This window comes from Triticum urartu, chromosome 2A, assembly GCF_056163025.1.
Source record: "Triticum urartu cultivar PI428250 chromosome 2A, HENAU_Tu73, whole genome shotgun sequence".
Classification (NCBI taxonomy): Eukaryota; Viridiplantae; Streptophyta; class Magnoliopsida; order Poales; family Poaceae; genus Triticum; species Triticum urartu.
The window spans coordinates 531,694,926-531,719,336 of record NC_141874.1 but is presented as its reverse complement, the minus strand read 5'-3'; the positions used below and the strand labels follow the sequence as shown (position 1 = coordinate 531,719,336).

The following is a 24,411-nucleotide window of genomic DNA, read 5'->3' as shown; positions in this document are numbered from 1 at the left end:
ACGGTACCATGCACCCGTGCGTGCTATGATCACATACCTTATCTTTTGAGGATCATCACACTATCATGCATTGTCGCATTGAGTACTTACACATACGGTCCCCTTAACTTACCTTGATGGTGCTGAGCAGGAGGAGAGATGCCACCAGCACGGCCACGCCAAGCTTGCCGAGCGCCATGGCTCCTTCCTCTGGAGTCCTTGAGCTTCCTTGAGCTGTGTGGTGCCGTTGGGTTGGGTGGCGATGCAATGCCGGAGTCAGTCTGCGTGATGGTTAAATACAGCGAAGCTAAGGGTTTAACCACTTTACAGGCTTGCGCTGTGGAAGTGGAAGTGATGGGTGGTGGCCAGGTTGGCTCCTGCCAAGGGCGTAAATGGTTTGCGGCTGCGGCAGTGCGACTGCACTTGCCCAATCGCCTTTGACCACCACCGTCACTTGGTTGAGTGCAGTAAATGAGCTTAATTTGCCATGTTCACGGGGCGCCACACCTGCCCTGTCCTTGATTACAGATAAAACTCGGGGCGACCCCGGTTGCGTTCCATTCAGAAAAACGAATCCGCTCGAATTCCCTGGCTCCTCAGCGATTTGGGCCTCCTGGCCGTTAGATTCGTTTGCTTGATGTGATTCCGGCCGTCGGATCGAGCAATGGGATGACCTGCGTCGTCGGATCGATTCGTTGCTCCTGTCGCAATGAAAGTCACCGTTTCCCTGGGTTTTCGCTTACTCCGCTGTTTTGAGCGTACTTCGCTGGCGTGTGGGGTTTTCGGCATGTGGGCCGCATCGTTCAGTGACCGTGGTTATGTGTTTTGGTTGTGTGGCCCGTGGGGCGCGTGGGCTGGCAAATATCTTGTGCCACCGTAAGAAATAACGTGCCCCCGCAGAGGGTATTTGACTACCATGCCTTCCTTTTATCTCAAGTAACAAAGTATGCGTAATCTTTGGCCAGAGCTCCAGCCCGGGAACACAACTCGGTGGAGGTTGGTGGTGCTACTGTCACATACGGTACCATGCACCCGTGCGTGCTATGATCACATACCTTATCTTTTGAGGATCATCACACTATCATGCATTGTCGCATTGAGTACTTACACATACGGTCCCCTTAACTTACCTTGATGGTGCTGAGCAGGAGGAGAGATGCCACCAGCACGGCCACGCCAAGCTTGCCGAGCGCCATGGCTCCTTCCTCTGGAGTCCTTGAGCTTCCTTGAGCTGTGTGGTGCCGTTGGGTTGGGTGGCGATGCAATGCCGGAGTCAGTCTGCGTGATGGTTAAATACAGCGAAGCTAAGGGTTTAACCACTTTACAGGCTTGCGCTGTGGAAGTGGAAGTGATGGGTGGTGGCCAGGTTGGCTCCTGCCAAGGGCGTAAATGGTTTGCGGCTGCGGCAGTGCGACTGCACTTGCCCAATCGCTTTTGACCACCACCGTCACTTGGTTGAGTGCAGTAAATGAGCTTAATTTGCCATGTTCACGGGGCGCCACACCTGCCCTGTCCTTGATTACAGATAAAACTCGGGGCGACCCCGGTTGCGTTCCATTCAGAAAAACGAATCCGCTCGAATTCCCTGGCTCCTCAGCGATTTGGGCCTCCTGGCCGTTAGATTCGTTTGCTTGATGTGATTCCGGCCGTCGGATCAAGCAATGGGATGACCTGCGTCGTCGGATCGATTCGTTGCTCCTGTCGCAATGAAAGTCACCGTTTCCCTGGGTTTTCGCTTACTCCGCTGTTTTGAGCGTACTTCGCTGGCGTGTGGGGTTTTCGGCATGTGGGCCGCATCGTTCGGTGACCGTGGTTATGTGTTTTGGTTGTGTGGCCCGTGGGGCGCGTGGGCTGGCAAATATCTTGTGCCACCGTAAGAAATAACGTGCCCCCGCAGAGGGTATTTTGGTCTTTTCACGTTTTGGCCTTGTGCGTGGTGGACGGTGGTTGGCCCGTGCGTGGATGAGGTGGGGGAGGGCACCGGCTTGACCCTTCGTGCTCCCATTCGTCCTTTCTCTCTGGATCCCCTCTTCTCTCCCACGATCCTCTCTCTCTTCCCCAACTGCCGCCGCCACCATCGTCGCCTGGTACCGGCCAGTTCCGGCGAAGTCCGTCACCATCCAGCACATCCACGATGTCATCTTGTGACGCTGCTCCTTCTCCACCACGTTGATCCATCGCGCCGCTCCTCTACGAGCGGCCCCGGCTAACCCTAGCACCGCGGTCATCGGTGCACTACACGGCGTCGCCATGGACGCCGGCGCTGCGCCTGCAGCTCCGATCGGTCCTCGCCGACACCGCCTAAGTCCTCCCGCACTGCATCGCCTCCTGGTCGTTGTTCCAGGCGCCTCCATCGACTGGAGGAACGATGGGCCCTCGTCCTTGTGCCAGTGCGCGTCCGTGAAGGAAACAAACCGTGATGTGCCGCCTCAGATCAACTGTGTGAAGGCAGCGGTGAGCGTTATCTCCACTTCCCCCATTTCCTCTCTCTCTCTGTGTGTGTGTGTGTGTTCATCCGCTCGAGATTCAATTGGATATGTCAATTTGTTTTTTTTTTTGCAGGGGGACGGATCACAAGGGGAGAGGTGCAGTCCTCCAGAGCTGTTGGATCCCAAAATTGGAAGGTTTATTGATTTCCCATCTGGTTTATTTGTGCCTCAGTTGAGATCATGCATTTGAATTATGTTGTTGCTTGATGAAAAATTAGTAATGGAGGACTGTAGGATAGTCCGTATCATGTCTTTCTTCCATTGTCTAGACACTAGATTAATTGTTGTTCAAGATAAAAATATCCTGTTGATTGTATGTACATGTATCAAATGAACCCGATGCTCCTGTACATATATCTTGGTGTTCTGCTAATTTATTCATGGTTGACCAGGATTGTTGAAATGCAGCTAGCTATAAAAATGCATTGATAACGTTTTTTGAGATACTATCTCAGATGATGGTCAATTAGATAGTAGTTTATAACATTGTGGTAGGAAAATCTATATAAGTTTCGTTTTGGCCGGTGTAAAGTTTGTGTGAAGATTGTTGTAAGCACCACTTGTGTGCTGATTTTACTCTTTCAAGTCCTAATTTAGTATCTTACTTATGATGCATGTGCTTACTATTTCCATTTTGTGCGTTTGTATTCTGTCTCAGATGATGGCGATATGTTGCGAGGATGAGTGCTTCTCCATTTTCTGTTCTGTATGTGGTGGTCGACGTTTGTACCTCGCTCGGGCTAATTTCTTTGGTAATTCACATATGAAATCGTTAATTTCTTCCATATTTGTTTGCCTGAAATACTTTGTCAAATATTGATTTCCTTGTTTGATCAAACAACACATGAACTCCAATGTGTACATGATATTTCCGTGGTCACGTTATTTTGTTCATGCCATGAGTTGACTAGAGAAAGATGGCAATGTTTTGCTTATCATGGTTGTAAACCTGTATACCTAATGATGGTGTATTCTTATGTTAGCTAAAAGTGCTTCTGCTGTGTAGTTCGTCTAACCAAATTTGGAACAAATTTGTAGGGACCTAAAAACATAGGTTGATATGTGATATTGTAATGAATACAAAGACAACATCAGCATGGCAGACTGCCATATAAGATAGAGTATAAGATAAAAGGACAGTATGTTACTTCTCTCCGATTGCACATGGATAGTTTGATGTTGCGGTGCACGTGTAGTTTATTCACGGGGATGTATATGCATAATTCAGTAATGGATTGTTTGTTTTCTCCCTGCGAACACTAACTGCTAGCATATGCATTTATTTGCTGATTCTAACAAGATGCATCGCTATATCGATAATACAGTAAGCACCTCCTGAAGTTCTGAACTGTCAGGTGGTGCCCTTGCATAGTTGGCTGGTTCTCTTAATTTTCTTTTTCCCTGCATTCTAATTTCCTGGTTTTCCATCGCTCCAAAAGTGTACTTCAAAATGAGTGTGCATGTATTCAGTATTCAGAGAGATGGGGTACTATGTAGACATTCATTGTATTCGTTATGTACCTGTTTACTTAATAATCATTATGCCAGTTACGGTTGCTTTGAAATCATTCTCTTAATAGTCATTATGTTCGACAGGTGCACGGGCTTTCAGATCTAAGGTTCACTGGCACACAAGGTATATCCTAAGCCGTTAATCGGTCCTACTCTACTGCAGATCCCTGCTATTGTTGTTCAGTGTCTTGCTTGCAATACGAATGGGTACCTCCAGGTAGGAACATATGTAGTTTCTTGATTTACTGACATGTGTGTGGATCCCAATGCGCATATTCTTGATGAAAACTATCCTTTAACCCTGTAGCGTCCTGTGGCTTCATCAAAGTCAGGCCATTATTTGGGTTTTTAACAAAACACATTCCATTTGACTTACAAATATATCAGCAGTGACATACTATTATTAGCAGTCATCTAAATACTCTACAGTTCCAGTGATAGATGAGCTGGTCTATCAAATATGCATTGCTTTCTGTATTGCCTAGCCCCGCTTCGATTACATTGTTCTATTATACTAAATGTTTATTCGCTTATTGCAATAGCATATCTGATTGTTGATATTGTTTGACATGTATTTCGTGCACAGAGTCACTTGGTTGTTTGATGCATTCGTGCTCGTCGGCGGGACGGTGCAAGGCGCAACTCCGATGCGGTTCCTCACCGGTTGGACGGCGTTCAGGCGCAACCCCGGTGCTCACTGAGTACTGCCTCGGCTACAACCTCCCACGGTGAGGTAAAAAACGACTACGATCGGATTCCCTGGCTCCTCAGCGATTTGGGCCTCCTGGCCGTTAGATTCGTTTGCTTGATGTGATTCCAGCCGCCGGATCGAGCAGTGGGATGACCTGCGCCGTCGGATTGATTCGTTGCTCCTGTCGCAATGAAAGTCACCGTTTCCCTGGGTTTTCGCTTACTCCGCCGTTTTGAGCGTATTTCGCTGGCGTGTGGGGTTTCCGGCGTGTGGGCCGCCTTGTTCAGTGACCGTGGCTATGTGTTTTGGCTGTGTGGCCCGTGGGGCGCGTGGGCTGGCAAATATCTTGTGCCACCGCAAGAAATAACGTACCCCCACAGAGGGTATTTTGGTCTTTTCACGTTTTGGCCTTGTGCGTGGTGGACGGTGGTTGGCCCGTGCGTGGATGAGGTGGGGGAGGGCACCAGCTTGCCCTTTCGTGCTCCCATTCGCCCTTTCTCTCTGAATCCCCTCTTCTCTCACACGGCCCTCTCTCTCGTGTTGGGGCGATGATGATTAGCCGTGGCTGGAAAAAAGTGTGCCTTTGAGCAACCGAGGCACCTGTGGGTATCAAGTTGAATCCTCCCTCTTGTCTCTAGAATCCTTTTTGATCATGTGATACTTGTTGCTCTGTCCTTGGATGGTCATTCTTGTTGAGTGATAACCAGGGCAACTCCACTGTATAAACAGATTGATCTGGTGATAAGAGACGGCGGTAGGTTATATGATCGAGGCAAGTCAGATCTGAGCCCACTATGCAATGAACCCTGGACCCTTTTATTTGTATTTAAAGGTGTTGCTTATTTATGCTCCACTGCTTATAGTCGTCTTATGTAAAGATTTCTTCTCTCTCATACCTTTATTGCATACGAGTTGTTCTTGATCTTTTATTGTTTGTTGTTGGTCCTTGATTTAATCTGGTTAAGAGTAAGTTGTACTTTGTTATACTAGAAAGACTCGCTCCCAACAAGTTATCGGAGCCGCTCTTATTGCCTTGAGTTTGTATGGTAAAAATATGCCTTGGCATGAGGGTGCCGGTCCCAACATTTTGGTCAGGCGAATACTAGAAAAACTCGCAGGTTCGGCCTTGGAGGCTCTCAGGTTCGACTCCGAGAGCTGCTCGCTTTCCGAGGAGCCCCTGGTGCATCGCTGCCCGACCCCTTTTTTTGCTTCAATTTTGGTTGGGCTTCAGATTCGATTGTGGGTTGACCTGGGTCTGGGTGTGCTTCCTTCTCTTTGTGTTTGTGCTACAGGCGAGGATTGTGCTCGGAGAGGACCCACACGACGCTCCGCTTGCCGTCGTGGTGCACCCCTTTTGAAATTTCCCGAGATAGCTGATTGGTGCTACATGATACAGTGGTGTTCTCCAACATCTTCCATGTCCATAAACTATGGTTTATTTGTTGGTCTAATTATCTCTTGCTTATCAGTACGGAGACTACAATTTGTTCAGTCGTAAATAAGATGTCTAACTCCAAGTTGAAGTATTATCAGACTTTATTTTTTGTAGTGTTTGATAAACCGGTGGTTTATAGTACCATGGGAATTTGTCTCATACGTAGTATGTGGTTCCTTATAAAAATATGCCAATCGTGTTGAAACAAGTAATTTATCTAGCTACACATGCCCTTTCTGATGCATTGCGGGTTTGCTATCAAACTCTCAAAAAGAAAGAACAACTTTATTTTGTTTTGTTGGGAAACCTTTCTGTAGTCACTACCTTGACAGAGACAACTATGTAACCGAGGATATATTTGGTGGGTTTTCAGGCAAAGCTTAGCGGATATTTTTATAGGTTCAGCGCTTGCTTTATGCTTTGATAACTTTAAATTCCTTTTGTTCTTTGGATTATCATAGCATACTCGTCTCTTCTAATCCTAGCAAGGGCATTCTTCATGTTTACAGATAGTTTGGCGCTCTCATGGTTCTTTTCGAGAGATTGTTCTTCCGAGCATTATTTGGTAACCATCTACTGTAGATCATCTACTGCCCTTATGGTGAGTCATTAATGGTGCATGTTTTCCTGTTAGTTTCTCTGTGTGCCAATACCTGAATTTTAACCCTAACAATATACGGTACAATAGTCCCTTCTTTAGGTGATCTTCGGCTAGCTGCATGTTGTATATATCACTTCCAACTAATGTGCTCCAGGCTTTAGTGTTTTATAACATTAGGGGGAGTGACAGCTCTTGGATAGTGTAACTTTTATGATCATCCAATCACGGAGGAATATGTAGCACTACTGCTCTTTCTTGACATGCTGAACCTGAATTCATGTAATCAAGTTACAGATGAATACACATCATACTTGCTCGCCAGACACTAAAAACCACATTTCTCATGGTGGCGTATTCTTTGCCATACTGAACCTTAATCACATTTCACTTGGTGATGTGTTATTTGTCATACTGAACCTGAATCAGATTTGTCTTGGCGTCCTGTTCTTTGGCATACTGAACCTGAATTTGAGTCTGACGGTGTTGAACATTGTGATGCATTTCAGACCTGAGCCCGCAGGAATCGATGCTGCTGCATGACGTGGAGCCCATGCCCGACCCCGACGACGGCGGTCGACCACAACCTCCCTCTCCGGTGAGTGATCCCATCTCCTACCTCTGGCTCCCTCTCTTTCTCTTGTGCTGCTCTAGGTAGGTATACCATATGCTCTGTTATGTGCTTGCCTGTACCTTTTTTTTAGTTATTGAATAAACCATTGGAATAAACGCATCAAGAATTGAATAAACCATTGGAATAAAATACCTCTTTGTTCGCTTTAAATATTGTATAGTCAACATGCATGATACCTCTCTGTATAATGTTATGATTATATTACCCGCTCTGAAACTAAACTTTGTTTGGTGGTTCAGCTAGCTAAGGTTGGGATTTTGATTTCTAACATTCATATCTTGCTTTTCCTCTATCATATTATATGGTCCGTCCTTCCAGTCCTAATTCAGAGCTTCACCGTTGGTCGAGGTGGCCGTTGTTTGTTTGCTTTTCTGTATCATCTGACATATCACAGTTGCTACTTGCAAGTGTGACTACTATCTCTGAGCGGTAAGATGCAACCCAAAACTGTATTTGTGTTGTGGCGTGATCATTGGATGGTGGATTAGCATCAGTGCCTAACTATGTCCATAGGATGTATAATTTGGATTGCATAGTTCAGTTTTGTATCTCAGTCTAAATTTGGATTGAAAATAATTCCTTGCAAAAACTGATATGTTAGGAAACAAGCAAATGTATAAGATATGTAGATGCAAATAATTCCTTGCAAAAACCTACAGAGAACTCATTAATGGATAAGTTCTATGGTGCATAGGGAGTATATGTAGGAAGAATAAATGGCTTGATTAAATTGAGGGAACACTTGTACACTACTATGGACGTACTATTTGAAACATCACATAATCAACTGTTCTTTTTATCTTGAAAGAACTATGCACCGCACTTGAATATTTGATCATTTTGGGCGGTGATTCTATCCAAAGTCGCTGTTGTACGTCGGTGAGCAACCTCGGGCACCACACTAGCCAAAGCCCCTATCATCGATCTGATTGTTATACTACTGATTGGTTTGGTTTGCAATGCTGGTGATAGTAGATAGATTTCCTTATATTATTTTACTTTTTATAGACACCGACTTCAGAAATTATTGCTCTGTAATGATAATATTCTTAGATTATTTCAGTTTTATTGGTTTGGAAAAAATGTGGCACTTCTGTGTTTTTTTAAATTTGATGCCACTTCTATAATTAAAACAATGACATTCCAATGCGCATGCTACTTCTTTGCTTCAAACTATAGCATGTGTTTTTAGTTTCACCGATTTTGCATTACGAAAGTCAGCCACTCACCGATTCTGCTCGATCTCTTCCTCATTGGCGCTCGGCAGGAGAAGCTCAGGCTGCCACCACACAAAGGGAGAGGAGCCCAAGATGAATCTATCCCGCCTTACTGTCAATGACCCAACGACAGAGACAGCTACTTCGGGCCTAGGTGAGTAGCCGCCAGCCCTGCATTTCGAGCCTAGGTAACCAAGTTTGTGTCTACTTCTATGATTAGTTGCTTATGCTTCATGGTCTTTGTGAAACACAACATGATGCCTTGTTGGTTCCTGGGCAAGGCCTTTTGGGACCGATCTCTCTAGCGTTAAAGAAAGCAAGATTGATGCTCTGTTTTCTCTATTTTTGTTGGGTTGGAACAGAGTGGGTTACCGATCCCATATGCCAGTATATAGGAAGAACAAAAAAACTTTAGTTGATTTACCTTTTAACCTAAATTTATATAGGAAACTTATACTAACCTTTATCTCAGTTAGTTGCACCAGTTTGCATGTATTTCAGTTGTGGCTCCTTTATTCTAAGTTAGCTGCATCATCTTGCAGTTATTAGTGTTCTTCCATGCCTACTTACATGAGTGTGTCACTTATATTGTTCATGGTGTATGCCACCTGATCATTGTACAACCATTGTTGCCTATCAATAAATTTTGGGGTAATGGAGACATTGATCGTCTTTCTCGGACAATATATGGTTTGACTTCTTGTTGTTACATTTTTTGTTTGCGTCAGAATTATAACATGTATTTGGTTATTGCAACAGGTAGCTTATTTACCCCCTAATCCCCTTTACTTTTGTTTGATACTGTGTACATATCAATGTTTAGTCACTTGAATTCAGAACAAAGATATGGTACACCGGACACGAAAGAAAGCAGTAGATAGATATACAGATTCAGATGATATAGTTTCTGTAGATGCGAAGCACGGAAGTTCTAGGTAAAAGTGAATCTGTCAGGGGGGAAAACGAAGGCTTGTGTGCCTATTAGTTATTTTTTTTGTTTTATCATTGTCGGCACCTTATCTATCTGTAACATGTGTGACCTGTGCAACTGCAAAAGTATTGGGCAATAAAAATTCTGTGTAACACATGTTTTGTATGCACTCTGCCTATGCTTAGTATAGAAACTATGCATGGATGTTACTCTCTTTTTTGTGGCCTTGTGTAGATTGTAAATAAATTATCACGAACAATTGAGCCTTTCACTTCTTCTGTAGCCTACCGAGCCTTTGCGGTATTGCTTTCATTGTATAAACGTATGAAATACAAAACGTCTCATACCAGGTTGGATATGACTGGGGCGGGTGAGGCGGCAAGTCGCACTTCCTATCTAGTATACATTAGACTAGCCACAGTGGGAGTAACTTCAGCAGTAACATCGAGTCCAACTCAGCAAATTTGCTTATGTGGCAATGAGTTAATGAAGAGAGAGGTAGTTGTACTAACTTAGCTAGTTATTGTAACATCACATGTTCCAATGCAATATGAGGCCCTGTTTGGTTCATAAGTCCTAGGATTTTTTCTAGTCCCAATTAAAAAGTCCCTAGTTTCTAAAATGTCCCTCCCTGTTTGTTTCCAGAGACTAAAAAGTCCCTAGTCCCTCTCTAGAAGTTATTAAATGACTATGTTACCCCTAGTATATAAAAAAATAACAACCAAACAACATCATGGGGTGGCGGGTCAATGGGTGCATGGAGGGGCATTGTTGGAAAAGTCTTAAAAAGTACCAAAAAAGACTCTCCTTGAGAGTCTTCTTCATTTAGTCTTAAAAAGCAATTTTTAGTCCCCGTTTGGTTAAAAAGTCTTTAGGAGGGACTTTTTCTAGTCTCTGCACCAAAAAGTCCCCTAATAAACGAATCTTTGCATGTTATCACATTTAAGTTACTACCCACTATGAAGGTAGTAACATAGTCTAGAAATATGTGTATGTTACTAGCGTATGTTACTATCCGTTGTGACTAGTCTTAGGCTAGTCATAGTGGGAGTAACTTAGGTAGTAACATAGCGCACCTCGAAAATTTTTTGCTTATATGACAAGTAGTTAATAAAAAGTAGTAACATAATATGTTACTGTAATATAGCGCTTTTCAAGACAAGATGAGTCTACCAGCTAATAAATGAAGACATCTATGATACTACTATTATGTTACTTTGCATTATGAAGGTAGTAACTTGGACTAGTACCATGCACTTTAGTCTAAGTTACTCCCCACTATGACCAGCCTTATAGGAATGCCATTATTTTCAACGGAGCCTCACCATCATTAGAAGGAGTAATATGGATAATCGTGGCGGAAGAAAATGCTTAGCATCAAGCGGGATTGCTCAAAAAAGATTGAAGCGGTCGCGGTGAAGCTTTAAAGGTGGACGAGACGTGAGTACTCTGTACTAGGAACGTGTGAGTGGGACTTGGAGCCAAGGCTCTAGGCGTTGTAATGCCATTTGTAGACTTTGGGGTTTCTCTACCCACCCCCCTCCCCTTTATAAAGTATGATATGCACGTTCGTGCATAGTCGAGAAAAAATAAGGCTAAAATTCATGTTTTGATTCTTTTCTAACACTTAATCAAGATCTTGCCCTAGTTTGTAAATTTTTTGAGATCTGATCCTTTTCTAAAACTTGATCGAGATCTTTTGCTACCACCAGGATTTATGATGGTAGGATGCAACAGCCTACCGCCAGGGATCTTGGCGGTAGGAGACAACCCTACCGCCAAACAGGCTGGCGATAGGCTATACAATCCTACCGTCAATGTGCACGGCGGTAGATGGGAGCATGCACTATTTTCCATACTTAGAAAAATTTCTCGATAGGGTGTGCAACCCTACTGCCGGTGACTTTGGCGGTAGGTTGTTATCCCCTACACTCATAGACCCTCGCGATAGCGAAAGGACCAGATCCCGAAGTTTTTACAAACTAGGGCCAGATCTCGATCAAGTTTCAGAAAAGGGTCAAACACGAAATTTAGCCCCATATAACGCCTAGGATTCTCTCCACGATGGTGCGGAAGGAAATTGGTCATGTCAAGCTTGCTGTCATTGAGCCTTGGATCGCACAATAATGCTAAACATACAAAGAGTTACATGTAGTTACACATTGATTAGGATTCTTTCTTTCTAATTAACCACTCCTTCCTTGATTTTCATGAAGATGGCCCTTCCTCCCCTTAGTCTCCAATTAAAATCCACCTATTAATAAAATTCGTGTAAACCTATGTATATGTAGCATTATTCCTAAGCCCCACGGTGCGTCGTTTGATGAACGAGCGAGACAAGGGAATAGGACGGGGGAGTAGAGCAGACTGGCAGTCGTACAGGCGTTGAGCTGCACTCCACCGAGGGACTGGTGAGTTCGAGAACGAGGGCGGGGAGGGAGGGGCAGCTCAAGCCTTTGCGGTATTGCTTTCATTGTATAAACGTATGAAATACAAAACGTCTCATACCAGGTTGGATATGAGTGGGGCGGGTGGGGTGCGGCAAGTCGCACTTCCTATCTAGTATACATTAGACTAGCCACAGTGGGAGTAACTTCAGCAGTAACATCGAGTCCAACTCAGCAAATTTGCTTTTGTGGCAATGAGTTAATGAAGAGAGAGGTAGTTGTACTAACTTAGCTAGTTATTGTAACATCACATGTTCCAATGCAATATGAGGCCCTGTTTGGTTCATAAGTCCTAGGACTTTTTCTAGTCCCAATTAAAAAGTCCCTAGTTTCTAAAATGTCCCTCCCTGTTTGTTTCCAGAGACTAAAAAGTCCCTAGTCCCTCTCTAGAAGTTATTAAATGATTATGTTACCCCTAGTATATAGAAAAATAACAACCAAACAATATCATGGGGTGGCGGGTCAATGGGTGCATGGAGGGGCATTGTTGGAAAAGTCTTAAAAAGTACCAAAAAAGACTCTCCTTGAGAGTCTTCTTCATTTAGTCTTAAAAAGCAACTTTTAGTCCCTAGTAGTCCCCCTGTTTGGTTAAAAAGTCTCTAAGAGGGACTTTTTCTAGTCTGTACACCAAAAAGTCCCTGGAAACAAACACCCCCTGAGTCTATAACCTAATAAACGAATCTTTGCATGTTATCACACTTAAGTTAGTACCCACTATGAAGGTAGTAACATACTCTAGAAATATGTGTATGTTACTAGTGTATGTAACTATCCGTTGTGACTAGTCTTAGGCTAGTCATAGTGGGAGTAACTTAGGTAGTAACATAGCGCACCTTGAGAATTTTTTGCTTATATGGCAAGTAGTTAATAAGAAGTAGTAACATAATATGTTACTGTAACATAGCGCTTTCCAAGACAATATGAGTCTACAAGCTATTAAATGAGGTCACATATGATACTAGTATTATGTTACTTTGCACATGACATTAGTCTAAATTACTCCCCGGAGTAACTTAGCTAGTAACATAGCGTACTTCAAGAAAATTTTGCTTATGTGGTAAATAATTAATGAGAGATAGTAACATAATATGTTACTATAACATAGCGCTTTTCAAGACAAGATAAGTCTACCAGCTAATAAATGAAGACATTTATGATACTACTATTATGTTACTTTGCATTATGAAGGTAGTAACTTGGACTAGTACCATGCACTTTAGTCTAAGTTACTCCCCACTATGACCAGCCTTATAGGAATGCCATTATTTTCGATGGAGCCTCACCATCATTAGAGGGAGTAATATAGATAATCATGGCGGAAGAAAATGCTTAGCATCAAGCGGGATTGCTCAAAAAAGATTGGAGCAGTCGCGGTGAAGCTTTAAAGGTGGACGAGACGTGAGTACTTTGTACTAGGAACGTGTGAGTGGGACTTGGAGCCAAGGCTCTAGGCGTTGTAATGCCATTTGTAGACTTTGGGGTTTCTCTACCCACCCCCCTCCCCTTTATAAAGTATGATATGCACGTTCGTGTAACGCCCCGAGACCGATGTGCCAGGTGTCGTGCAGTTATTCGCTGTTATTGCGTTGTCATTGCTTGCGTGTCATGCATCTCATATCATGTCATCATGTGCATTGCATTTGCATACGTGTTCGTCTCATGCATCCGAGCATTTTCCCCGTTGTCCGTTTTGCAATCCGGCGCTTCGTTCTCCTCCGGTGGTCATTTCTATCTTTCTTTCTTGTGTGGGGATTAAACATTTCCGGATTGGACCGAGACTTGTCATGCGGCCTTGGTTTACTACCGGTAGACCGCCTGTCAAGTTTCGTACCATTTGGACTTCGTTTGATACTCCAACGGTTAACCGAGGGACCGAGAAGGCCTCGTGTGTGTTGCAGCCCAACACCCTTCCATTTTGGCCCAAAACCCACCTAACTCTGTTCCATCATCTCGGTCGTTCGATCACGATCGCGTGGCCGAAAATCGCACCTCATTTGGAGCTTCCTAGCTCCCTCTACCTATAAAAGAGCACCCTCCCCGAAATTTCGGATCATTTCGCGGATGAAACCCTAACTTCAGCCTCTCCGCGCCGCCGGACACTTCTCCCCCGCAGCCCGGACATGTCCGCCGCCGCTTTCGTCCAATCCGGAGCCGACACGCGTCGTTGTGCCCACTTCCCCGCCGCGCGGACCCGCCATGCCCGGATCCGGCCCGTGCCGGGCCGAACCGGCCCTGCTCCGCCGCCGCGCAGCCCGTACGCTGCCTTCACCATCGCGTCGCGCCGCCGCCGTGGAACTCCGGCGAGGCTTCGCCGGATCCCTGCCCGGAGTCTTCTCTGCCACCCGGTCGCGCCTCGCGACGCACCATCGCCGCCGCGGTGAGCTCGCGCCGGCCCCGCCTTCTGCTCCTCCCTCCCTGGTCTCTCTCACGGCCTCTCTCTCTCCCGCAGGTGCTCGCCGGCGACGAGGCGTCAAGCTCGTCGTCCCGAGCCGCTCCCGCCATTTCCGCACCGGATCCGGTGAGCCACCGCCCGGATCTATCCATCCCCGGCGCTCCCCGTCGCTCTCCGGCCGTCGTCGTGCCCTCCGCCCTCGTCGGGAACCCGGTGCGCCGTCGCCGCCATGGATCGGGAACCAGATCCCCGCTCGACGCCGTTGACCCTCCGCGTGGGCCTCGCCTCCGGCCCAGTGCAGCACGCCAAGGCCCAGCAACGTCGGCCTCGCCTCCTGCCGCGGGCGCCAAGGCCCAGCGCCGCCTCGGCCTGCCCTCTCTCCGCGCGCCAGCGTGCCCCCTGCCAGGCCGCTCCTGCTACCGGGCCAGGCCCATGGGTGAGCCACCCACATCCCAGCGCCCCTTCTCCCCTGTGCCTGTTGGGCTGCCCAGTTTCGGCCCGATGCATGTTTTTTTTCCTGTTGCGATTTTGTCTATTATCCTGAGTCAGCCAGTTTTGCAGTTTAGTCCCCCTAGATCATGCATTTACTAACTCACAAATGGTGCATCGGATTAAAATGATTTATATATGAAACTTGCTCAGAATTTTGTGTAGATTAATACTATCCAACTTTCACCTATGTTTAAAATGTTTAAAATGTTGTTTGCATTAATTTGCCCCTATGCCATGCTAATACGGTTTAATTCATAACTAAATAACCGTAGCTCCGAATTAAATAAACTTTATATGTAAATGGGGTAGAATTTTGCCTAGTTTATCATGGTGACCTTTATTTGCATATTAAACAACTCTAAAATTGTGTTGAGGGCAGAACAGTACCAAACCTAATTTATGCTCATGAGGAGTTTCCGGAATTGTTGTTCGTTGCTTCCGGCCTCATTTAAACTTGCCTAGATAGGTAGTTTTGTTGTGCTTCACCTCTTGCCATGTTAATCAACATTTAATATTGTTGGGGTACATAAACGAGAGGGAACTAAATAATTGATGTGGTGTTTTGTCAATATGCATCCCGATGCATATTGAGCTCCACCTAATCTGTAGGATTGTTTGTGCATTTAGCCATGCCCTGCCTCATTAAACCGGACATGCATCATACTCGTTTGTGCATCATGCCATGTTGATGTGTGGGTTGTTTACTATGTTGTTTTCTCTTTTCCGGTGTTGCTTCTTCGGGTTGGTTCCGATAACGTCGTGTTGTGAGGACCCGTTCGTCTACGTCCGTTTGTCTTCTTTATGGACTCGTTCTTCTTCCTTGCGGGATTTCAGGCAAGATGATCATACCCTCGAAATCACTACTATCTTTGCTATGCTAGTTTGCTCGCTCTTTTGCTATGCCATTGCTATGATGCCTACCACTTGCTTGTCAGCCACCCAAATTGCCATGTTCAGCCTCTAACCCACCAATGTCCTAGCAAACCGTTGATTGGCTATGTTACCGCTTTGCTCAGCCCCTCTTATAGCGTTGTTAGTTGCAGGTGAAGATTGAAGTTTGTTCCTTGTTGGAACATGGAGATACCGTTCCTTGTTGGAACATTTATTTACTTGTTGGGATATCACTATATATCTTATTTTATTAATGCATCTATATACTTGGTAAAGGGTGGAAGGCTCAGCCTTATGCCTGGTGTTTTGTTCCACTCTTGCCGCCCTAGTTTCCGTCATATCGGTGTTATGTTCCCGGATTTTGCGTCCCTTACGCGGTTGGGCTATAATGGGAACCCCTTGACAGTTCGCCTTAAGTAAAGCTTTTCTAGCAATGCCCAACATTGGTTTTACCATTTGCCACCTAGCCTTTTTCCCTTGGGAGTCGCGCATCCCGAGGGTCATCTTTATCTTAACCCCCCCGGGCCAGTGCTTGTCTAAGTGTTGGTCCGAACTAGAGTCCTTTGCAGCGCCACCTTGGGGAAACTTGAGGGCTGGTTTTAGTTGTACGGAGCGCTCATCCGGTGTTGCCCTGAGAACGAGATATGTGCAGCTCCTATCAGGATGTCGGCGCATCGGGCGGTGTTGCTGGTTTAGTTTTACCCTGTCGAAATGTCTTGTTGTACTGGGATACCGAGTCTGATCGGAATGTCTCGGGTGGAGGTCTATTCCTTCGTTGACCGTGAGAGCTTGTGATGGGCTAAGTTGGGACACCCTGCAGGGATTTGAACTTTCGAAAGCCGTGCCCGCGGTTATGGGCAGATGGGAATTTGTTAACGTCCGGTTGTAGAAAACCTGAACTTGACCTTAATTAAAATGAATCAACCGCGTGTGTAACCGTGATGGTCTCTTTCCGGCGGAGTCCGGGAAGTGAACACGGTTGTTGGAGTTATGCTTGACGTAGGTAGTCCAGGATCACTTCTTGATCATACCTTTATCGACCGTGCTTTGCCTTCTCTTCTCGCTCTCATTTGCGTATGTTAGCCACCATATATGCTAGTCGCTTGCTGCAGCTCCACCTCATACCTTTACCTTACCCATAAGCTTAAATAGTCTTGATCGCGAGGGTGCGAGATTGCTGAGTCCCCGTGGCTCACAGATACTTCCAAAACCAGCTTGCAGGTGCCGTTGAGTCCGTGCAGATGACGCAACCAAGCTCAGGAGGAGCTCGATGAAGATCTTGTCCTTTGTGTTGTTTCCGTTCTAGTTGATCAGTAGTGGAGCCCAGTTGGGGTCGATCGGGGACCTTTGTCGCATTTGGGGTTCTTCTTTTATTTTGGTTCTGTAGTCGGGCCCTGATTGTATTTGGTTGATGTAATGCTTTATTCATGTAATTGTGTGAAGTGGCGATTGTAAGCCAACTATGTACCCTTTTCCTTATTATATTACATGGGTTGTGTGAAGATTACCTCACTTGCGACATATGCCTTCAATGCGATTATGCCTCTAAGTCGTGCCTTGACACGTGGGAGATGTAGTCGCATCGAGGGTGTTACAAGTTGGTAATCAGAGCCTTCCCCGACCTTAGGAGCCCCCACTGATTGATCGTTTTTAGCGGCCGAGTTGTGTCTAGAAAAATGTTTTGAGTCCTTTAGGAATTATATATCGGAGAGTTTAGGAATTCTTTTTACTCCCCAGTCCCTTCGTCGCTCTGGTGAGGCATCCTGACGTAGAGTTTTGACTCTTCTCTTCTCAAATTTCACTAATTTTTTTTTTAGGATCACGCGGGTATCTTGGAATCGTTCCGATGGTTTTATGATGAGAGCATTGTCTTGGTGCCTCCTGTCAGGGGTTTAGTGGAAGTGTCCCGGGGAGTTGAGCTCTGAGGTGTTGTCATCATAATTTTATCGTTGCAATTCTGGTATACCTGAGTTTAGTACGCCGACATCGAAAATCTCTTTTATGCAGTTCGTTGGTGAGATAACCTCGACGCCACCCAGTACTGGGGCGGGAGTTCGGGAGTATCGCCATAACTTGTATAACGGATGCTTTTCGAAGGTTGAGGTACATGGTTTCCGAAGGTTTCTTGGTTATGTGTTGAAGGATGGATACAGCTGGATGTAGGATTTGCTAGTTTGGGTGAGATATTATGCTTCCCCTGTATCCCCAACACCTGATTGCATAACCGGAAAATTTCGGGAGTTTCATAGGTGGGAATTCAAATAGCTCTTAGGATATCCTTCCGACAGATGTATGATATGAAATTGGGGTTCGACGTCTAGTGGTTCGCCTATTCACGGTCGATTTTACAGTGGTCTCGTTGTGTCTTAAAGAGTCCTTGGCTATGCTGACTCGGGGACGCTTCGTATGTCATGTGCACTGCCTTGTACATGATGGTGCTATACGATCGAGCCCGTGTAGTCCCACCACGAAAACTTCGGACGAAATCTCTATCATATGTTTGTTCTGGCTTATTCTGCAAGCCAATCCTTTTGTTTTTGTTTTGAGTTGTGGTATTCGAGTTGCTTCAGTGTCAAGTGTTGATTCCATGCCCTTTCCTAAGCGGTGTTCTCATATTCCTATGTGAATACCAATCCTCTTGATCATCGAGATTGTTTTTTTGTCAATCCTTTTCACCGGCGTGTTTTCTCTTGAAGTGGATCCGTCCATTTTCAACTACCGCAAGATCAATTATCACTTCTTCTCAACGGTGTTCGTTTCATCCATTCCAAATTGTCGTTGTTTTTCCCACCCTCCCTCCCTTGTTTTTTTCTTCAAGGACTCAGATTTCTTAATCGAGTATCCATCTTGTTGATGTGAAGTCTCTCCATTCTTTTCTATCAATATTCTTATCCGGTGATTCTCATAAAGATTCTAACGGAGTTTCTAGTTCATCATTCTTCATTCTTTTTCTTCTCCGGTGTTGCCAATTCAAGCTTTCGGTGTTGATCATATCCTTTCCTCGTTTCAAATACCTTCTCATGCCGGTGCACCTCATATTCATTCACTTCTCGCTATTTAATTGTTCCGGAGTGCTGAAGATATTTCGAAGATTTGTGTTTTCACTTTGCATCCATTCAAGCTATTTCGAGGTCCTATCTTATTCAAGTCATTTAATTCAACCGGTGAAATCTCTCTTTTAATCATTCTAACGGTGTTTTCTCTTGAGTGGGCCCTAACCCACATGTCTTTTCCCAAGATCTTACCTGACTCTTCTTATTTCCGGAGTTATAATCAAATTCTTTTCGAAGTTTGACGTAAGAATGATTATCATCTGTCAAATGTATTTCTCCAAGATCTTTCAAATTCTTTTCATCGTTGCCTCAACCTCTGCGCTTTTGATTCTTCCAGAGTGCCTAAATAATTATTGGTAGTGTTTCTCGTCGTCATTCTCATCATTTGAAGACCGAAGAAGAGTTTCTCTTTAATCTTGCTCCATTCTCTTCAAGATTCGGGGTTCTAGCTGGTTGCCATCCTCTCATAATTGTTTTGATTGTGAGAATTCTTTTCACCCTTCCGGAGCAATTTAAGAGTCTTCTCAGTTTGTTATCCGGAGTCCATCAAGTCAGGTTTATTCATTCTCAGCTTTCACTTATCATTCTCCGATCTTACCGGTGCAGCGTTCAAGTGATCTCTAATCGGTCCATAATCTATTACATTCACTTGTATCTAAATTCTCTCAAGCATCTTCATCCATTTGCTAATTCTTCCGGTGGTTCGTTCAAGATTTCTCTTCCTTTCTTATCATATCAATTTTATTCGTTGTTTCAACCCTTCCGGTGGTTCGTTCAATACCTTCCCAAGTCTGATGTTATATCTCTCTTAATCTTTTCTACAAGAATAAGTAATATGCCAAATCCGTTGATTGTCATCAATTTAAATTGGTGAAGGATAAGCATAATGTAATTCTTACTCTTGTTCCATCCAAGTGATTTAATTCCTTATTCCGGAGGTGCATCATATCACATTCTTGGTTCGAGACGCTTTATCTTTTCTTTCCCAAGAGTTCCAAGCTTTCACAATTACATCTCCACGGAGGTCCATCTAAATCATTGCAAGGATTCACCTTGTGTTTTCAACTTCTTTTTCCTTCCGTTTGTTCATCCTTTTGTTTACCGGAGTTTGTTCTCAATGATTAAATTCTTGGGTTCAAGTGCTCATCTTTCTTTCCCGGAGTTCCAACCTCTTTCAATTATATTATCACAGAGTTCTCTATCTAAATCATTGCGAGGCTTAAATCTTATTCTTTACATCATTCAATTATTTTGGATCTTTCTTTTGTTTACCGGAGTTTCTTCATGGAGGCTATACATGGTGGTCCATCAACGATTTTATCCCTTCTCCAAGAGTTCGCGGAGATTCTTTTCTAAGGAGCTCAAGTATTCTTCTTCTTGCAATCCGGAGTGCAATTCTTTCTTCCGTATCTTTGGAGGTGGTATCATGCCATTCTTCATAATTTGAGTTCATGTTTCATGATTCACATGTTATTAAGTATGTTGTATTTTAAATCTATCAATCTCTTTGTTGGAATTATCTTGGGTTATATTTCACCTAAAGCTTTCCCCTAAGGAGTAATGCTATTAATGGGGATAATATATGATCCAAGTTTTCATTTATCCTCCCGGTGAAATAAGTTTCTCGTATTTTTGTTCTTATCAATCCAATTCTTTTCCCATGAGTGGCAGGTTTTTCATCTCTTAATTTGAGAGGTATTCCATAAGACCATATCAAGCTTATTATTTTCGTTGTGGGTTTTCCAACAACTCCGTTCTAGCTTCTGTTGTAACCGTGCTCTCTCAAGATATTGTTTTCCTTCGTTCACTACATTCCACTCTTACTTTTGTTCCGGAGGCATTGTGATGTTCATCTTTTCAACCCATCATCTCGTTTTGTCAAAGATCATGATCTTTCCATGCCTATCCTTTTAATCTGAGTGTTGTGTCCTCTTTACAAGTATCCTCTCATCTTGTCAAGTTCAATTCCTTCCATTTACAGACGGAGTGCTGTCCAAATTATATCACTCTTATTCCTTCCCTATCTTGCTTAACCGGAGTATTGTGCCCCTTTGTTCAAGTTCTTTTCGCCTTATCAAGTCTTGCATCCCTTTCTCAACCAGAGTGTCGTGTTTTCATTTGAGCTATCTCATCTTATCAAATTTTGACTCCCTTCTCAACAGGAGTGCTGTCTGAGATCTTTGTTACCCCTTGCTCCATTCATTCAATAGTTCCGGTGGCAGTGTGTTGTGATTTCATCAAGTATCTTCTCATCTTATCAAGACCTTATTCAATTCTTTTCTTTCCAACCGGAGTGCTACCCGAATTTGGTCTTTCTTGATCCCCTTCGGTAACCGGAGTGTTCTCAATATATATCTTCCCTTCAACCTCAAGGTTTCGCAATGCTCTTTGTCCCTAGTTTCTAACGGAGTGTTTTCGACTTTGTTCTCCTTCGTTCTATTATTTTCTCGAATTAGTTCAACCTCGCAAGGTTCTTTGGTTTCACTCGTTTGTCAAAGGAGCAACTTAGTTTTACCTCTCCTCTCTTCTCTTCCGTTGTTTCCCTTCGGTGTCATTCTAAATCTCGGGACGAGATCCTCTCGTAGTGGTGGAGTGTTGTAATGCCCCGAGACCGATGTGCCAGGTGTCGTGCAGTTATTCGCTGTTGTTGCGCTGTCATTGCTTGCGTGTCATGCATCTCATATCATGTCATCATGTGCATTGCATTTGCATACGTGTTCGTCTCATGCATCCGAGCATTTTCCCCGTTGTCCGTTTTGCAATCCGGCGCTTCATTCTCCTCCGGTGGTCATTTCTACCTTTCTTTCTTGTGTGGGGATTAAACATTTCCGGATTGGACCGAGACTTGTCATGCGGCCTTGGTTTACTACCGGTAGACCGCCTGTCAAGTTTCGTACCATTTGGACTTCGTTTGATACTCCAACGGTTAACCGAGGGACCGAGAAGGCCTCGTGTGTGTTGCAGCCCAACACCCTTCCATTTTGGCCCAAAACCCACCTAACTCTGTTCCATCATCTCGGTCGTTCGATCACGATCGCGTGGCCGAAAACCGCACCTCATTTGGAGCTTCCTAGCTCCCTCTACCTATAAAAGAGCACCCTCCCCGAAATTTCGGATCATTTCGCGGATGAAACCCTAACTTCAGCCTCTCCGCGCCGCCGGACACTTCTCCCCCGCAGCCCGGACATGTCCGCCGCCGCTTTCGTCCAATCCGGAGCCGACACGCGTCGTTGTGCCCACTTCCCCGCCGCGCGGACCCCCCATGCCCGGATCCGGCCCTGCTCCGCCGCCGCGCAGCCCGTACGCTGCCTTCACCATCGCGTCGCGCCGCCGCCGTGGAACTCCGGCGAGGCTTTGCCGGATCCCTGCCCGGAGTCTTCTCTGCCACCCGGTCGCGCCTCGCGACGCACCATCGCCGCCGCGGTGAGCTCGCGCCGGCCCCGCCTTCTGCTCCTCCCTCCCTGGTCTCTCTCACGGCCTCTCTCTCTCCCACAGGTGCTCGCCGGCGACGAGGCGTCAAGCTCGTCGTCCCGAGCCGCTCCCGCCATTTCCGCACCGGATCCGGTGAGCCACCGCCCGGATCTATCCATCCCCGGCGCTCCCCGTCGCTCTCCGGCCGTCGTCGTGCCCTCCTCCCTCGTCGGGAACCCGGTGCGCCGTCGCCGCCATGGATCGGGAACCAGATCCCCGCTCGACGCCGTTGACCCTCCGCGTGGGCCTCGCCTCCGGCCCAGTGCAGCGCGCCAAGGCCCAGCAACGTCAGCCTCGCCTCCTGCCGCGGGCGCCAAGGCCCAGCGCCGCCTCGGCCTGCCCTCTCTCCGCGCGCCAGCGTGCCCCCTGCCAGGCCGCTCCTGCTACCGGGCCAGGCCCATGGGTGAGCCACCCACATCCCAGCGCCCCTTCTCCCCTGTGCCTGTTGGGCTGCCCAGTTTCGGCCCGATGCATGTTTTTTTTCCTGTTGTGATTTTGTCTATTATCCTGAGTCAGCCAGTTTTGCAGTTTAGTCCCCCTAGATCATGCATTTACTAACTCACAAATGGTGCATCGGATTAAAATGATTTATATATGAAACTTGCTCAGAATTTTGTGTAGATTAATACTATCCAACTTTCACCTATGTTTAAAATGTTTAAAATGTTGTTTGCATTAATTTGCCCCTATGCCATGCTAATACGGTTTAATTCATAACTAAATAACCGTAGCTCCGAATTAAATAAACTTTATATGTAAATGGGGTAGAATTTTGCCTAGTTTATCATGGTGACCTTTATTTGCATATTAAACAACTCTAAAATTGTGTTGAGGGCAGAACAGTACCAAACCTAATTTATGCTCATGAGGAGTTTCCGGAATTGTTGTTCGTTGCTTCCGGCCTCATTTAAACTTGCCTAGATAGGTAGTTTTGTTGTGCTTCACCTCTTTCCATGTTAATCAACATTTAATATTGTTGGGGTACATAAACGAGAGGGAACTAAATAATTGATGTGGTGTTTTGTCAATATGCATCCCGATGCATATTGAGCTCCACCTAATCTGTAGGATTGTTTGTGCATTTAGCCATGCCCTGCCTCATTAAACCGGACATGCATCATACTCGTTTGTGCATCATGCCATGTTGATGTGTGGGTTGTTTACTATGTTGTTTTCTCTTTTCCGGTGTTGCTTCTTCGGGTTGGTTCCGATAACGTCGTGTTGTGAGGACCCGTTCGTCTACGTCCGTTTGTCTTCTTTATGGACTCGTTCTTCTTCCTTGCGGGATTTCAGGCAAGATGATCATACCCTCGAAATCACTACTATCTTTGCTATGCTAGTTTGCTCGCTCTTTTGCTATGCCATTGCTATGATGCCTACCACTTGCTTGTCAGCCACCCAAATTGCCATGTTCAGCCTCTAACCCACCAATGTCCTAGCAAACCGTTGATTGGCTATGTTACCGCTTTGCTCAGCCCCTCTTATAGCGTTGTTAGTTGCAGGTGAAGATTGAAGTTTGTTCCTTGTTGGAACATGGAGATACCGTTCCTTGTTGGAACATTTATTTACTTGTTGGGATATCACTATATATCTTATTTTATTAATGCATCTATATACTTGGTAAAGGGTGGAAGGCTCGGCCTTATGCCTGGTGTTTTGTTCCACTCTTGCCGCCCTAGTTTCCGTCATATCGGTGTTATGTTCCCGGATTTTGCGTCCCTTACGCGGTTGGGCTATAATGGGAACCCCTTGACAGTTCGCCTTAAGTAAATCTTTTCCAGCAATGCCCAACATTGGTTTTACCATTTGCCACCTAGCCTTTTTCCCTTGGGAGTCGCGCATCCCGAGGGTCATCTTTATCTTAACCCCCCCGGGCCAGTGCTTGTCTAAGTGTTGGTCCGAACTAGAGTCCTTTGCAGCGCCACCTTGGGGAAACTTGAGGGCTGGTTTTAGTTGTACGGAGCGCTCATCCGGTGTTGCCCTGAGAACGAGATATGTGCAGCTCCTATCAGGATGTCGGCGCATCGGGCGGTGTTGCTGGTTTAGTTTTACCCTGTCGAAATGTCTTGTTGTACTGGGATACCGAGTCTGATCGGAATGTCTCGGGTGGAGGTCTATTCCTTCGTTGACCGTGAGAGCTTGTGATGGGCTAAGTTGGGACACCCTGCAGGGATTTGAA

At 45.4% G+C, this 24,411-nt stretch overlaps 1 long non-coding RNA gene across 9 annotated transcripts; it reads left to right on the top strand.

The window, feature by feature from the left end:
* The first annotated feature begins 1,959 nt into the window (after positions 1-1,959).
* Positions 1,960-11,019, top strand: LOC125532017 (uncharacterized). Of its 9 annotated transcripts, XR_015616866.1 has the most exons (9): positions 1,960-2,433; positions 2,542-2,603; positions 3,127-3,220; positions 4,065-4,104; positions 4,567-4,713; positions 5,964-6,066; positions 6,616-6,707; positions 7,214-7,302; positions 8,606-9,651. It is a non-coding gene; the product is annotated as an uncharacterized LOC125532017 (long non-coding RNA). The 9 variants fall into 9 exon arrangements; XR_015616865.1 differs by lacking the exon at positions 5,964-6,066; XR_015616864.1 differs by having other exon boundaries at positions 5,964-6,707.
* Positions 11,020-24,411: the final 13,392 nt, after the last annotated feature.